We start from the raw sequence: 13,902 nt of genomic DNA on the forward strand, positions 1-13,902 counted from the left end.
GGGGTCACATAGGAACATGAAAAGCATTTTTTTTCCCATGAAGATAACATTAAGTGAATGATAAATCCAGTCTAGACATTGTTAATGTGGTAAATGACTATTTTAGCTGGAAACAACTGATTTTTAATGGAATATCTACATAGGGGTACAGAGGAACATTTCCAGCAACCATCACTCCTGTGTTCTAATGCTACATTGTGTTAGCTAATGGTGTTGAAAGGCTAACTGATAATTCTAAAACCTTTGTGCAATAATGTTAGCACATGAATAAAAGTGTGAGTTTTCATGGAAATCATGAAATTGTCTGGATGACCCCAACTTTTGAATGGTTGCATACCTCTAGTGTGTCTGTTTTTATGTAATTGTACATGTGTATTAGTGTCGTCACCGGTTTTGTGCACATGTGTTGTGGTGTGAGGTATGAGCGTGTGTGTGTATTTGTATATGTGACATTGCTCTATATCTAGGATGTAAATCTCCAGCAGCAGCTCTTGTTCACTGATCTGCATGTTGGGTCACAGTGCAGATCGATGAGAAAATAATTAAAATGATGGTCAAGTCAATAGGAATGTGCAAAATTAAACCAGTGAGGATAACTCATCTCACGTGGCACCGATCCACACACTGAATGCCACCAGCAGAGTTTAAGGCCACCCTGTTCCTGCTGGTTTTTGATTAGAGAGAGTGTATATACATTCACTATTAACAGTTTGAAATTTAAATATTCCACTTATATTTTCAACTTTCTTCTCTTTGTGCCTCATAGCTTTGTCTCTTTACCTGCTGCTGGCAATGGGAAGGGTGAGAGCGATGAGATGGAACCAAACATGCAGCTGTAAATCCAAACCCCTTTCACTTTGATGGCATTTACTGAAATATTCATAGAATATGGGTTAGCCTACATTTATAGAGCAGTTTTTGAAACAAATTTAGTAGGTGCTCCATACAGAATGACAGATAAGAACATACAACAATAAATGCAAATTGAAAGCCATGAATGCAAACAAACAGTAAAAGAACGAGACACAATAGCAAGGTAGACAGTAAAGGTAGACAGTAAATACGCTGAAGGAGTATATATTCACAAACTTTGCTCAAATCAAATCACTATTATTCATATATGACATTTAAAACAACAACAGATGAACTGAAGTACTTCCTAGTAGCGAATAAGATGAGTGTTAAATTTACTTTACAGATCTGAATATTAAGGTTAAGTACTCTACAGTGTTATTTACCCTGGAGATTAACCTGACAACCTTAAATGTTAGGGTTAATTACCTACAATATTACATGCTCTAAAAAATTTAATTGACTATTTTTAAAATTCAAATTACACTAAACTCAACATAGAAAACCCAACAAATCCAAAGATTTCATATGAGCAAGCATACTGACAACAGTGGAGGAAAAAAACTCCAGTTTAGTGAGAGAAGAGACTTCCAGCAGAACCATTCTCAGGGAGGGCAGACATCTGCCCCAACTGGTTAGGTTTCAGGGTAAAGTAGCACTTAAAATTATTTTGATCTTAACAAAGGATAAAATTCTTATAATAACATGATATAATCTGAATTTAATATGAAAAGTGTGGTCATAAACTCTGTGACTTCCTCCACCATGATGTAGCTTTTGAGCCTCTCTCAGTTCATTGTTCTGTGTTTGCAACCCACAACTTTGTACTGATCTGGTTCAGTTTCATTGAATCAAACCAAAGGAACCAGAGGCAGCTGCTGTTATCATCAAAGCTTGAATAAACCCAGTTTGCACTAGTTTATAAGACACTAGCTTGTAAAGACAAGAGACATTTAGTTGGAGAGACCAACATAGAGCTAAAAGAAGTGTCAGGTGGCCCAAAAACACTTCAGTGTGTAAATATTCCCATGTTTGCTAGGAAACAACATATTGGTCTATAAGATGACAATATATCAGTGTTTTGTTCACGGTTTGTTGCCTTGCATCTAGTTGGACATGAATAACTATGAATACAGCTTTAAATAAGAAGAATCAATCAAACAATTAGCTATGACTTTATTGTAAAAGAAAGCTATGAAGTTGTTAGTTTGCTCTTACAGAAATCTGTGCCAAGCTTTAAAAGAGCAATGAAGAAAGAAATGAAATGGTCAATCTTGGTCTGTTACTGAACTAGACAATACTTACGGCACATAACCATCTTCACATATTCGCATAAAATGCCTTTTTCTATTGCTTGCAATTAAGATAAAACATAATCTTAGTCTTGTAAAATGAACCACTGGATTTGGATTTAAGGCTGGACCTTAATACTAAAAAAATGTGTCCAGTGTTAGAAATTAGATCAGTTGTCTGTTTCTTTCCACTGTTGTTTCATCTGTTCAAAATTCCAAGACAGCTCATTTGCAATGTTTTTAACAGAATAAAGTTCATGTGTTATTTATTTGATGTTCCTCACAGAGCCTCTGTTGACTTGACTTTTTGTGCATATAACCTCAATTTGGGATGATAGGAAATACAATCCACCCCCCAGGGATGAGAGGTGTAAAGTAGGGGTGGAAGGTGGGTTTAGCCCAGGAGAGACTGCTGGAGCTGCTGCTGTGAATGTTTGTAGTGCTGGCTTCCTGCCTCTGTAATTAGTGCTGTCACATCAGTGTCCTTCACACCCGGTGGGCAGCTGGAGCGAGAGCTCTAGGCGGGCCCCCCTCATGTGCCGATCGATGGGCTCGCCCTGACTCCAAACAGCCAACCCTGCCTGATAGAGTCATAAAACACACTCACACAGAAACATGCATTGAGGGTGCTGTGCTCATGTGCTCTGGCCAGCATGTAAATATACACAACTCCCCCAAAGTGGATGTGGTTCTCTGATCAAAAAACAAAACAGGCCATTGTCACTGGTTACCTAAGTAACGCTGAAAACATTTGCTACTGTGCTGAGATGATTCAACATGCTGGTAGAAGTTTCAGCCTCATTTAACATAAATGAAATTGCGTTAAAAATCCATAAGGGTCAGTCTGCATCAGTTCAAACAGAATTCAGGAGAAATGTTGATGCACATAGTTATGTATTTGTGAACTAAAAGTAATGTCTGTTAAATATTTTGGCTAAAGTGTGAGAATTTCATATGTTTTCAGACCTGGGAATTTTTCATTTTCACACTCAGCCAACCTCGCACCTGGCCATTTTAAGGATTAAATATCTTCAGAAATATAGCCAAGAAATTTGATGAGGATGCAGACAAAACTGGCTACAGCAGGGATGTCAAACTAATTTTAGTTCAGGGGCCAAATATAGCCCAATTTCATCTCAAATGGGCCAGACCAGTAAAATCATGGTATAATAGCCTATAAATGATGACCTTTCAAATACTTGCCTTTGTTTTGCTCAAAAAAGTACATTCTGAAAATGTTCACAGTTAATGGACTATCTTTTTTGCAAAACATTATGAACACTGAAATTTCTTAAGAAAAATAAACTCAATTTCAACAATATTATGCCTCAGTTCACCATTTATACATTACAACTTACTGATCACAGTGTGTCTACAAAAGGCACAAAACATTTAGTCACAGGTTTCTGGAACTGAACAATCTCGTTTTTTTATTTTAGGATCAAAGAATTTGTCAAGATCTAGAAATTATTTTAAGTTTACATTCATTTACACATCTGTGTAGTAATCCTGATCACCACACCATGGAAATTAAAGTAGGAACTATAACGAAAGAAAGTTAAGTTCTCTCGATGCCTTGTAAATACATTGAACTTATATATATAAAAAATCACTTTCGGTGAAAAATTGCATTTACTGTCATCTCTGTAATTTTTACACTTTGCAAAGTCATCCCATGTTATGGCAAGGGAGTGAACCCAAGCAGAGAGTACACAGACATGAGTGGTTGGAATAAAGAAAAGAGCTGATTTATTGAACGAAACTACAAGACCAACTAAAGGAGGCAGGCTGGTAACTAACTACGTAACTAAATTAATAACAGTCGGGGAAATTAACGAAACTAGAACTCACTAACGGGGTGGGTAGGGGGGTGTCTGTTCCGGGAACCGGCGGCCTGGGAGGCGCTCCCCGTAGCGTGGGATGGCAGCGGAGATAGTACCGGAGAGTCTCGCTCCAGAGTGGCAGGCAGGAGTTCCCGAGGTGAGGGTGGCACGGCTGAATTCAATTCAATTCAATTTTATTTATATAGTGCCAATTACAGTCAAATTGTCTCAAGACGCTTTACAGAACCCATATGCCTGACCCCCAGAGCAAGTCAAAAGGCAACAGTGGCAAGGAAAACACCCTTTTAACAGGGAAAAAAACCTCAAGCAGAACCCAGCTCTTTATGTGGGGGGAACCATCTGCCTGCTTGCCGGGCGGGTTGAGAGGGACAGAAGAGGTAGAGAGGTAGAGGTAGAGGGTTAGAGGTAGAGGGTTAGAGGTAGAGGTGGAGGTAGAGGGTGGGGGGCGAACAAGGACCATAAAACACACAATTTGATACATGCATGATAAGATAGATGATACATGCAAAGTACAACTAACATGGAAACTGATTATAGTTTACTGCTATGGTGTACGGCTCTGGCACTAAATAAAATACATAAATAGCTGGTGGTAAATTCAAAAATATGTAGATGAGCAAATCAAGTATAGTAAGGGCAATGCAGAGTAGATTGGTGGAAATGGGCAGCTGGAAGCAGTGGGCTGGAGGAAGGTCAGCAGCAGCATCCCACAGTGGACATGATGGAGACTAGGCCAGTTGGTGGGAGAACAACCAAAGATCTGACGCATCCAGCTCTGGGACCAGGGACACTCGGAGAAAGGACACAGGGAGAAACAGAGTGAGTGTAATGCAATAATGGTATATATAGTAATAAGTAGTTAGAGAAGGGCTCAGTGCATCAAGAGAGGTTCCCCAGCAGCCTAGGCCTATAGCAGCATAACTAGGGGCAAACTAAAGGACGTTGAGAGGGGAAGTCAGTTGTGCAAATAAAGAGACCAGCTGACCCCCTCAGGGTCCCCCATGGAGCCCTAACTATAAGCTTTGTCAAAAAGGAAGGTTTTAAGCCTGGTCTTAAAAATAGAGAGGGTGTCCGCCTCCCAAACCCAAACTGGGAGCTGGTTCCACAGGAGAGGTGCCTGATAACTGAAGGCTCTGCCTCCCATTCTACTTTTAGAGATTCTAAGAACAACAAGTAAGCCAGGTTGGCGGGAATCCAGAGGCAGACTGGGAATCCAGAGGTTTTGGTAGGTAATCCAGAGGTTGGACCAGGTTGGCAGGGTGGCAGAACTGGGCAGCAGGGCCAGCGGAATGCAGTAGCAGAAGTTACTATCTGGCAGGGTCAGGGTGTGGAGCGGGAGACTGGCTTTTGTGGCAGTTGATGAATGACAGGTGTGCTGTACCACAGCTGCACGGAGTTCTGCAGATGAGAATGCTGAGACTGATTAGTTATGATGTGCAGCTGCTGTGGAGAGCACTGCGGCGAGAATCAGCTGAGGGGACAGAGAGAGAGAGAGAGGAACCTAAGAGAGGAAAACAGAGGGACTAAACAGAAAGGCAGGAGAGAGGGAGAATAAGGGAGGTCAGGTGGGGGCTGATGCAGGGACCGGGGTGGGGGTCCTGACATTCCGTGGGCTGGGCTGGACCCTCTAGTGGGCCAGTTTTGGCCCATGGGCCATATGTTTGACACCTCTGGGTTAGAGCAGATTCAAATGATAGAATGGCTCCTACATGCGCCTCCTGGCGCATGTAGGAGGCATCCTGGGTGTTCACGGTGGAAGTCCTTGATCAGGCTGGGGTCCAATATCTGCCGCCGGGGGATCCAGGTTCTTTTCTCAGGTCCGTAGCCCTCCCAGTCCACTAAGTATTGAAGGGGTGTATACTGGAGCGGTGGAGTGATGGTGGTTGGCCTGGTCCTGGGTTCTCCTAGAAGACCGGAGCAGGGCGGCATGGGCTTGGCGCCAAGTCGGACTTGGGCATTGGCAGAGATGGGTGTCTACAGTGGGTACTGCTATCTCTTCTTCGAGTTCTGGGAACAGGGGGGGCTGATACCCAAGCACACAGTGGAAAGGAGACAACCCTGTGGAGGCATTGGGGATTGTATTGTGCCCGCATTCCACCCAGGGGAGTTGGGAGCTCTAGGAACTAGGGTTCTCAGATGAAATGCATTGGAGGACTGCCTCCATCTCCTGGTTTAGCCACCAGACCTTTCTGTTGCTCTGGGGGTGGAAACCTGATATGTGGCTGACCGAGGCCCCGAGTGCTGAGCAGAAGGCCCTCCAAACTTTGGAGGTAAACTGGGGTCCACGATCCGACGCAATGTGTACAGGGATGCCATAGGCATGAAAAACATGGGTCACTAGGAGGTCGGCTGTTTCTCTGGCAGTGGGAAGCTTGGGCAGGAGCAGGAAGTACACCACTTTGGAAAAATGGTCCATTGGAAGGGGGCAACTTCACCTCCACAACTTTCGAGTTGTGGAGGTGAGTGCAGTGAGGGGGGCAGCAATGCGGCTGTAGTCTTTGATAAAGCAGCGGTGAAAGTTGGCGAATCCGAGGAACCGCTGCAGCTGTTTACGGTCCTCAGGTCGCAGCCACTCCTCCACCACCACTACCTTAGCAGGGTCCATCCTGATCTCTCCCGCTGAGATGATGTAGCCCAGGAAGGAGACTGTCAGGACGTGGAATTCACACTTCTTGGCCTTGACGAATAGGTGATTCTGTAGTAGGCACTCCAGAACCTGCCGGACATGCTGACAGTGTTCCTTTAGGTTGCGGGAGAAGACCAGGATGTTGTCCATGCAGACAAATACAGTCCAATTTAGGAAGTCTTGGAGAACATCATTCACTAGATGCTAGAAGATGGCGGGGGCATTAGTGAGGCCAAAGGGCATTATGAGTACCTAGGGGTGTGTTAAACGCCGTCTTCCACTCATCCCCCCTCTCTGATGCGGACCAGGTGGTAAGTGTTCAGTAGATTGAGTTTGGTGAAAATTGTGACTCTGTGAAGAGGGGCGAAGGCCGAGTTGATCAGGGGTAACGGGTACTTGTCTTAACAGTGATGTTGTTGAGTCCCCAGTAGTCAATGCAAGGGCGAAGGGTCTTGTCTTTCTTCCTCACGAAAAAACATCCAGCTCCGACAGGGGAAGAAGACGGACACCGCCAGTGAGTCACAAATATACGCTTCCATTGCTGCGTGCTCCGGTTTTGACAGATTATACAGTCGTCCACTGGGTAGGGAGACTCCGTGCAGCAGCTCAATGGTGCAGTCGTAGGGACAGTGCGGGGGGAGGGACAGGGCCTGGTCCTTGTCAATGACCTGTGCTAAATCACGGTACTTGGGGGGAACTCTCGACAGGTACACAGGCTTAGGTGGGGCTGCAGGAGCCGGGTTAGCGGGAGCTGGAGCGGAGTGCAGGCAGGTGGCATGACATTCAGTGCCCCACATCAAAATTTTCCCCTGGACCCAGTCAATATGGGGGTTGTGGAGTTTGAGCCAGGGGAAGCCAAGGACTAAAGGGGTACGTAGAGTCTGGAAGACGCAGAAGGACAGCTGCTCCTGATGGTTCCCAAACAGGAGGATGGTGACTGGAACGGTCCTGAGTCGGACCTGGGCCAAGCGCCATCCATTCAGGGCTCGAGCATACAACGGGGTTGGGAACGGCTCGGTGGGGACCCCGAGTTCGAAGACTAGGGACTCGTCTATGAAATTCCGCACCAGATCCCTTCCGCACCAGAGTTCACAAGGGAGGAGATGGTGAGGTCTTGGCCTCATCAGGTTAAGGTGGAAAGGACTCGGAACTGCTGAAGGGGGGAGGAAACTGATGTCTGGCTCACCAGGATTCTCCCAGTCACTGGCGAGCCAGGTCTTTTACCTGCTTGGCCAGGCATCCGGCCGCATAATGTTCCACCTCTCTGCAGTACAGGCAACCATTTCTCCTGTGGTGCTGCAGCTTCTCCTCCTCAGTCAGACGGGCTCGACCAAGCTGCATAGGTTCCTCCTCCGAGATGAGCAGGGCTTGGGATTGGGACTGGGACAGGGACTGGGGCCATGCTGGCAGGGACGTGGCTGGGAATAGGGGCGTGACTGGGAGGACTGTAGGATCTGCTTGCCTCTCTCCCGGCAGCGCTCCTGAATGCGGTTATCGAGGCGGATAGAAAGATCGATGAGGTCATCCAGACAGGAGGAATCATCTCGCATCGCCAGTTCATCCTTAACTGCCTCGCTAAGACCTCTTGGAACACCTCTTGGAGAGCCGCGTCATTCCAGCCGCTCTCCGCTGCGGGAGTCCTTAATCCGACCGCATACTCCGCCGTGTTACGGGCTCCTTGGCAGAGGGAGTATATTCGTCTTCCAGCGTTTTGCCCCCGGACGGGGTGGTCAAATACGTTTGTCATCTTGTGGACGAACGCTGGATAGGAGTGACAGATGGGGGTCTGCGTAGCCCAGACCACCAATCCCCAGTCACGAGCCACCCCCATGAGCAGTCTAAGGATATACATTATGCGGGCTCTATCTGTACTGTAGGTGAGTGGCTGTAACTCAAAAACTAAAGATGTTTGCATTAGAAAGGCTTGGCAGGTTCCCGAGTCCCCTCCATAATGTTCCGGTGTGGGTACATATGGTTCTCGAGCATCTGGTGGGGCCAGATTACCCCCTATGGGGTCTGAAGCTGAGGCAGGTTGGGGGGCAGCAATAGGAGGGGTAGTGGAGAATAGTTGTGCAATCAGTGCGGCCATCTCAGCCACCTGATAATGAGCCCATCTGTGTGAACATATCTTGGTTAGACTCCGCTAAGCCCTTCAGAGCTTGACTATGTTGCCCGAGAAGTGCCCCCTGGCTGGTTGCAGCCTGGAGCAGTTGAGGGGCAGGGAAGGTTCGGGACTGCGCTGTGTACTCTCCGGGTTCATTGTGGCCAGATAGTACTGTTATGGCGAGGGGGTGAACCTGAGCAGAGAGTACACAGACACGAGTGGTTGGAATGAAGAAAAGAGCTGATTTATTGAACGAAACTACAAGACCAACTAAAGGAGGCAGGCTGATAACTACGTAACTAAATTAATAACAGTTGGGGAAATTAATGAAACTAGAACTCACTAATGGGTGGGTAGAGGGGTGTCCGTTCTGGGAACCGGCGGCCCGGGAGGTGCTCCCTGTAGCGTGGGACAGCAGCGGAGAGAGGACCGGAGTGTCTTGCTCCAGAGAGGCAGGCAGGAGTTTCCGAGGTGAGGGTGACACGATTGGCAGGAAATTCAGAGGCAGACCGGGAATCCAGAGGTTGGTGGGAATCCAGAGGTTTTGGTAGGGAATCCAGAGGTTGGACCGAGTTGGCAGGGTGGCAGAACTGGGATGCGGGGCCAGCGGAATGCAATAGCAGAAGTTACTATATGGCAGGGTGTGGAGCGTGAGACTGGCTTGAGACTGCTGAGACTGATTAGTTATGATGTGCAGCTGCTGTGGAGAGCAGCGCGGCGAGAATCGGCTGAGGGGACAGAGAGAGAGGAACCAAAGAGAGGAAAACAGAGGGAATAAAACAGAAAGGAGGGAGAGAGGGAGAATAAGGGAGGTCAGGTGGGGGCTGATGCAGGGACTGGGGTGGGGGCCCTGACATTCCGTGGGCTGGGCTGGACCCTCTAATGGGCCAGTATTGGCAAACGGGCCATATGTTTGACACCTCTGAGCAGATTCAAATGATTGAATGGCTCCAGCAAACAAATAATTTTTAGATAGTGACCCTAGAATATGGAAAAAAGTCCATATCCATATATACACATCAGTAGAGATTGACATGAGGCAAGACAAGGTTACCAATTTTAGTTTTTTCAAAGTGCCAAAATGGTGATGTGTAATTATTTATGCAAATTTACATGCTTTGTTGCTTTCATGTTGAAATTTACCAACATATGAGGCTCAGTTTGCCTTAACCCTTTAAGCGCCAAAGTTGCAATATTACGACAAGCAACATTGCTGAACATAACAAGCCATAGCTGCAAATATGGTGCCTCATGTAATTACTACTTTACACCAGGAGATGGCGGACATCTGGGACTTCAATCTGAGCAACATTTGTGGGCGTGTTTTCATTCAAAGTTTTGGAGTTTATAGAGTTTGAAAACCGCCCCCCGGTCGAGGAGACAAGGGTTGCAGTTGAAGCGTAACAGAGCGCAAGACAGCGCGAGAAAGCGAGAGAAAACTTACCATGCCAAGAGGTCTGTTCACCGTTGACAAAGTACTTCGTCAAGTAATGGCTGACTCAGATTCTGAAGAGGGGTATTCACCTTCTGATGAAGATGTTCAGTTTTCCAGTGAGACAGAAAGTGACGCTGCGTCTGTGCGTAAGGCAGCGAGTCCATGCGCCATGACAGTCCACAAGCAGCACATACTGGAGCCGATGCTTTGCTTCACGTGTCTGGGGTGGCAGGAGGGGACATGGTGGGTGTAGTAGGGGTGGTCAAAACACCGCTAATGGAGAGTGAGTGGGTAATGGGGATGCACAAAAGTGTGGAAATAGCAGCAGACACGGTAGAAACCGCGGGAGAAAATGCACTGATAATTGCGGCGGAGGCCGCAGTGGCATTCACGGCCCCGCTGTGAATGACTATCATGATGGCTGGGTTTGCTTGAGAGATGAGGAACAGTACCACAAGTGGATCAGACATTCTGATGAGCCTGTTGCGTATCGCGGAGACAGGGATCTGACAAATTCTGAGCCAAGCAATACTATCTTGATCGATAAACATCTGTAAAAGTTATGTAATCCATATGTCTGCTGCCTGGCTTTGGATCATACTGATGATTTTTTCTCATTTACAGTTTGCCTTTATCACTTTTCAAGTTACAACCTTTTGAAAAAGTGATATCAAAACTGAATATTTTATTGAAAAAACTGTGGCGCCTAAAGGGTTATTAAACACTCTTACAATGATAAATGTTTATTTTCTTTTAAGGAAGTAGGCATTGCAATTCAATTCCGACTCACTATAGTTCAAAAGTTTGGGGTCACCCAGATAATTTCATATTTTCCATGAAAACTCACACTTTTATTCATGTGCTAACATAATCACACAAGGGTTTTCTAATCATCAATTAGCCTTTGAACACCATTAGCTAACACAATGTAGCATTAGAACACAGGAGTAATGGTTGTTGGAAGTGTTCCTCTGTACCCCTATGTAGATATTCCATTAAAAATCAGCTGTTTCCAGCTAGAATAGTCACTACATTAACAACATCTAGACTGGATTTATCATTCATTTAATGTCATCTTCATTGAAGAAATTGCTTTTCTGTCAAAAATAAGGACATTAGTAAGTGACCCCAGACTTTTGAACAGAGGTGTATGACAGTTATTTACACATGGATGTTTTTTTTGTTTTTGATTCTTGTCCCCCGCCCCCCCAAAATCACACACAGTCATGCTGAAGTCAGACACACACACACACACACCCACACTCACACACATAAACGTACACATTAACCCCTTAGATGTTTGAGGTCTTGCACAGCTAATTAAAACTTAAAGTGTTCTTTCTGATACATATGCAGATGGTTTAAGTGCATTTGTGCATGCGTGAAGATAAAGTACAAGTAGAGTTGTCAGGATAAGTGAGGCTCATTAGTGCCTCAGTAAGTTTAAAGGAATTACTTCACATCTCATCAGCTTCTCAAAAAGTTTTTCAAAGTCTGATATAAAAAACTTTATATCCCCTCAGGATGCGATGTCTGTGAAAATATATGTTTTGCAGAAATAAAGGAAGACAGATACAATGATCACATGCTCCTGTATGATTTTTTATAAACTGAGGAACAAAACCCCTGAACAAGGTTACTGCCTTAAACTTGCCTCACAAACTCCAGACTATCAAATTCCTCTGTAACATAAGGACTTAATAGGCATACATGCTGTTCAGTGCTGCTGTTACTGAACATACTGGACTAGAGATCAGTCGAGAAGCCATACTCTTCCAAAGGTCTCAAATCATCCACTGTGCTGCTTTAGGTTACACATACCAGGCTGAAGCTAAAGAAGAGAAACACTAAAAAACTTAATGTCATCTCTGACTCAGCAAGGTGAGAAGATGAAATGGCTCATCTTAGAGCTAGTAGCAATCAGCAGATCAGACAGAAAGACAAGAGAAGAAGACAGCCTACCTGAATCAGTTGTTGGTTTGAATGAGAGAAAAGAGAAAAGGCCTTCGCTGCTCATGAAATAAAAACATGCCAGTGGAGCTCTAACAAACTACTGAATGGTACAAACTCTGCAACGAGGGGAGCTCCTTCCTATTTGTCTCTGTCTGTGTGAATCTCTCTCTCTCTCTCTCTCTCTCTCCCTCTCCCTCTCTCTCTCTCTCTCTCTCTCTCTCTCTCTCTTTCTCATGATTGGGTCAATATTTGACAAACTAGGACTCAGCATAGAGCTCCAGGCAGGACATGGTTTCAGAATATGGTTAACACCAGCCGCTGATAGAAAATCTCTCAACATACTGTACCAGCACGTCAATATATATAGCTTTGTGGAAAAAGTGATAAAGTATAGGAAGTTACCAGATCCAACACATGCAAAGATACTGCAAGTGAATTGGATTTAAAGGACTGGTTAGAGAGCAAAAAAGATAGTTTACATGCCTTTTAAGTCAGTTTTGTAAAGATTAAAGTTATTTTTTCTCAGTTAAAATATCAACAGCATATAGAAAGGCAAAAACCTTTCACTCCACTATGTTTGTTTCTTGTTATTAAACCCCTGTGCTTTCATTTCATTCAGTTCTAGATCTTTGACATAAGTGTAACAGGCCAGATTAACCCCCTGGCCAAAGTATATCCGGGTGTAAACTGGCCTAGGACAAAATATACCCTGGGGTATACTCTTTCAGTTTATACCCGTTGACACATAAACATTAGGCATGTTAAACTCTTAATTGTGAAGTTATTTAGTTTTTGTTTTTGTTTTTTTTACAAAGGGCTATGCTCAAACAAGTAAAACATTATGAAAGAACATAACTAGAATGTCCTTGAGCTATTTACAATTTAAAAAGTTCAAATCAAAGGAAAAACTGAATTGAAAACCAAGAAAAATTTAAGCAAAACATTGTGAAAGAACATCCACATTGGCTGGTGTTGCTTTCAATTCTTTTTGTACAAAAGATTTCAGTATAATATCTCTTTGTATTGTCTTTGGTTTGTGCTTAAACTAAGACTGACTTCATCTGTGTGTAACAGGCCAGATTAAACCCCTGGCCAAAGTAGACTTTGGCTTAGTCCAATTTATACCCTGGGGACTGAGATAGCCTATCCCAGAACTTACCCTTCCAGGCTAAAATACATCCCATGTAATATGAGATTACATCAATCAAATGAATTTTGTCTTAATTTAAGCACAAATCAATGAAATTAAATCAAACATTTTAGGCAAAATAGGGCTGCACAGTGGCTTGGTGGTTAGCACTGTTGCCTTGCAGCTAGAAGATCCCCGGTTCGCATCCTGGCCTGGGCCTGGGATCCTTCTACATGGAGTTTGCATGTACTCCCTGTGCATACCATTGGTGTTCTCCAGCTTCCTCTCACAGTCCATAGACATGCTGAGGTTAATTGGTAACTCTAAATTGTCTATAGGTGTGGATGTGAGTGTGTTTGTTTGTCTCTATATGTAGCCCTGTGATAGACTGGTGACCCTAATGAAAATTAAGAGGTGTGTATATATTGGATGGATTTTAGGCAAACTATACTATGCGATACTATGCTGATGTAATAGCTTATTTATGGAGCACAAGTCAAGCCAATCTTAATTTAAGCACAATACAATGGTAATATAAATAGATATTGTACTGAAATCAGTTATACAGTAACAATTGAAATTAACAACAGCCAATGTTGATCTTCTTTGATAATGTTTTGCTTACAGTATAATTTAATCTTAGTATGCAAAGTTTTTCCTTTGATTT

At 44.3% G+C, this 13,902-nt stretch overlaps 1 protein-coding gene across 6 annotated transcripts in view; it reads right to left on the bottom strand.

Moving 5' to 3' along the window:
- slc4a5a (solute carrier family 4 member 5a) overlaps positions 1 to 12,250 on the bottom strand; it is a 64,427-nt gene extending 52,177 nt beyond the window's left edge. The window contains exons 1-2 of one of the 6 annotated variants that reach the window (XM_055011423.1): positions 12,116 to 12,239; positions 781 to 10,373 (exon numbers count right to left, since the gene is read on the bottom strand). The gene's annotated coding sequence lies outside the window, so the exon portion shown is untranslated. Of the gene's footprint in view, positions 1 to 780; positions 12,086 to 12,115 lie in introns of those variants that run through there. The other 5 variants (XM_055011424.1, XM_055011427.1, XM_055011426.1 and 2 more) reach the window with 5 other exon arrangements.
- Between the last annotated feature and the right edge of the window lie 1,652 nt (positions 12,251 to 13,902).

Source organism: Amphiprion ocellaris, chromosome 6, assembly GCF_022539595.1.
Source record: "Amphiprion ocellaris isolate individual 3 ecotype Okinawa chromosome 6, ASM2253959v1, whole genome shotgun sequence".
NCBI classification, from domain to species: Eukaryota; Metazoa; Chordata; class Actinopteri; family Pomacentridae; genus Amphiprion; species Amphiprion ocellaris.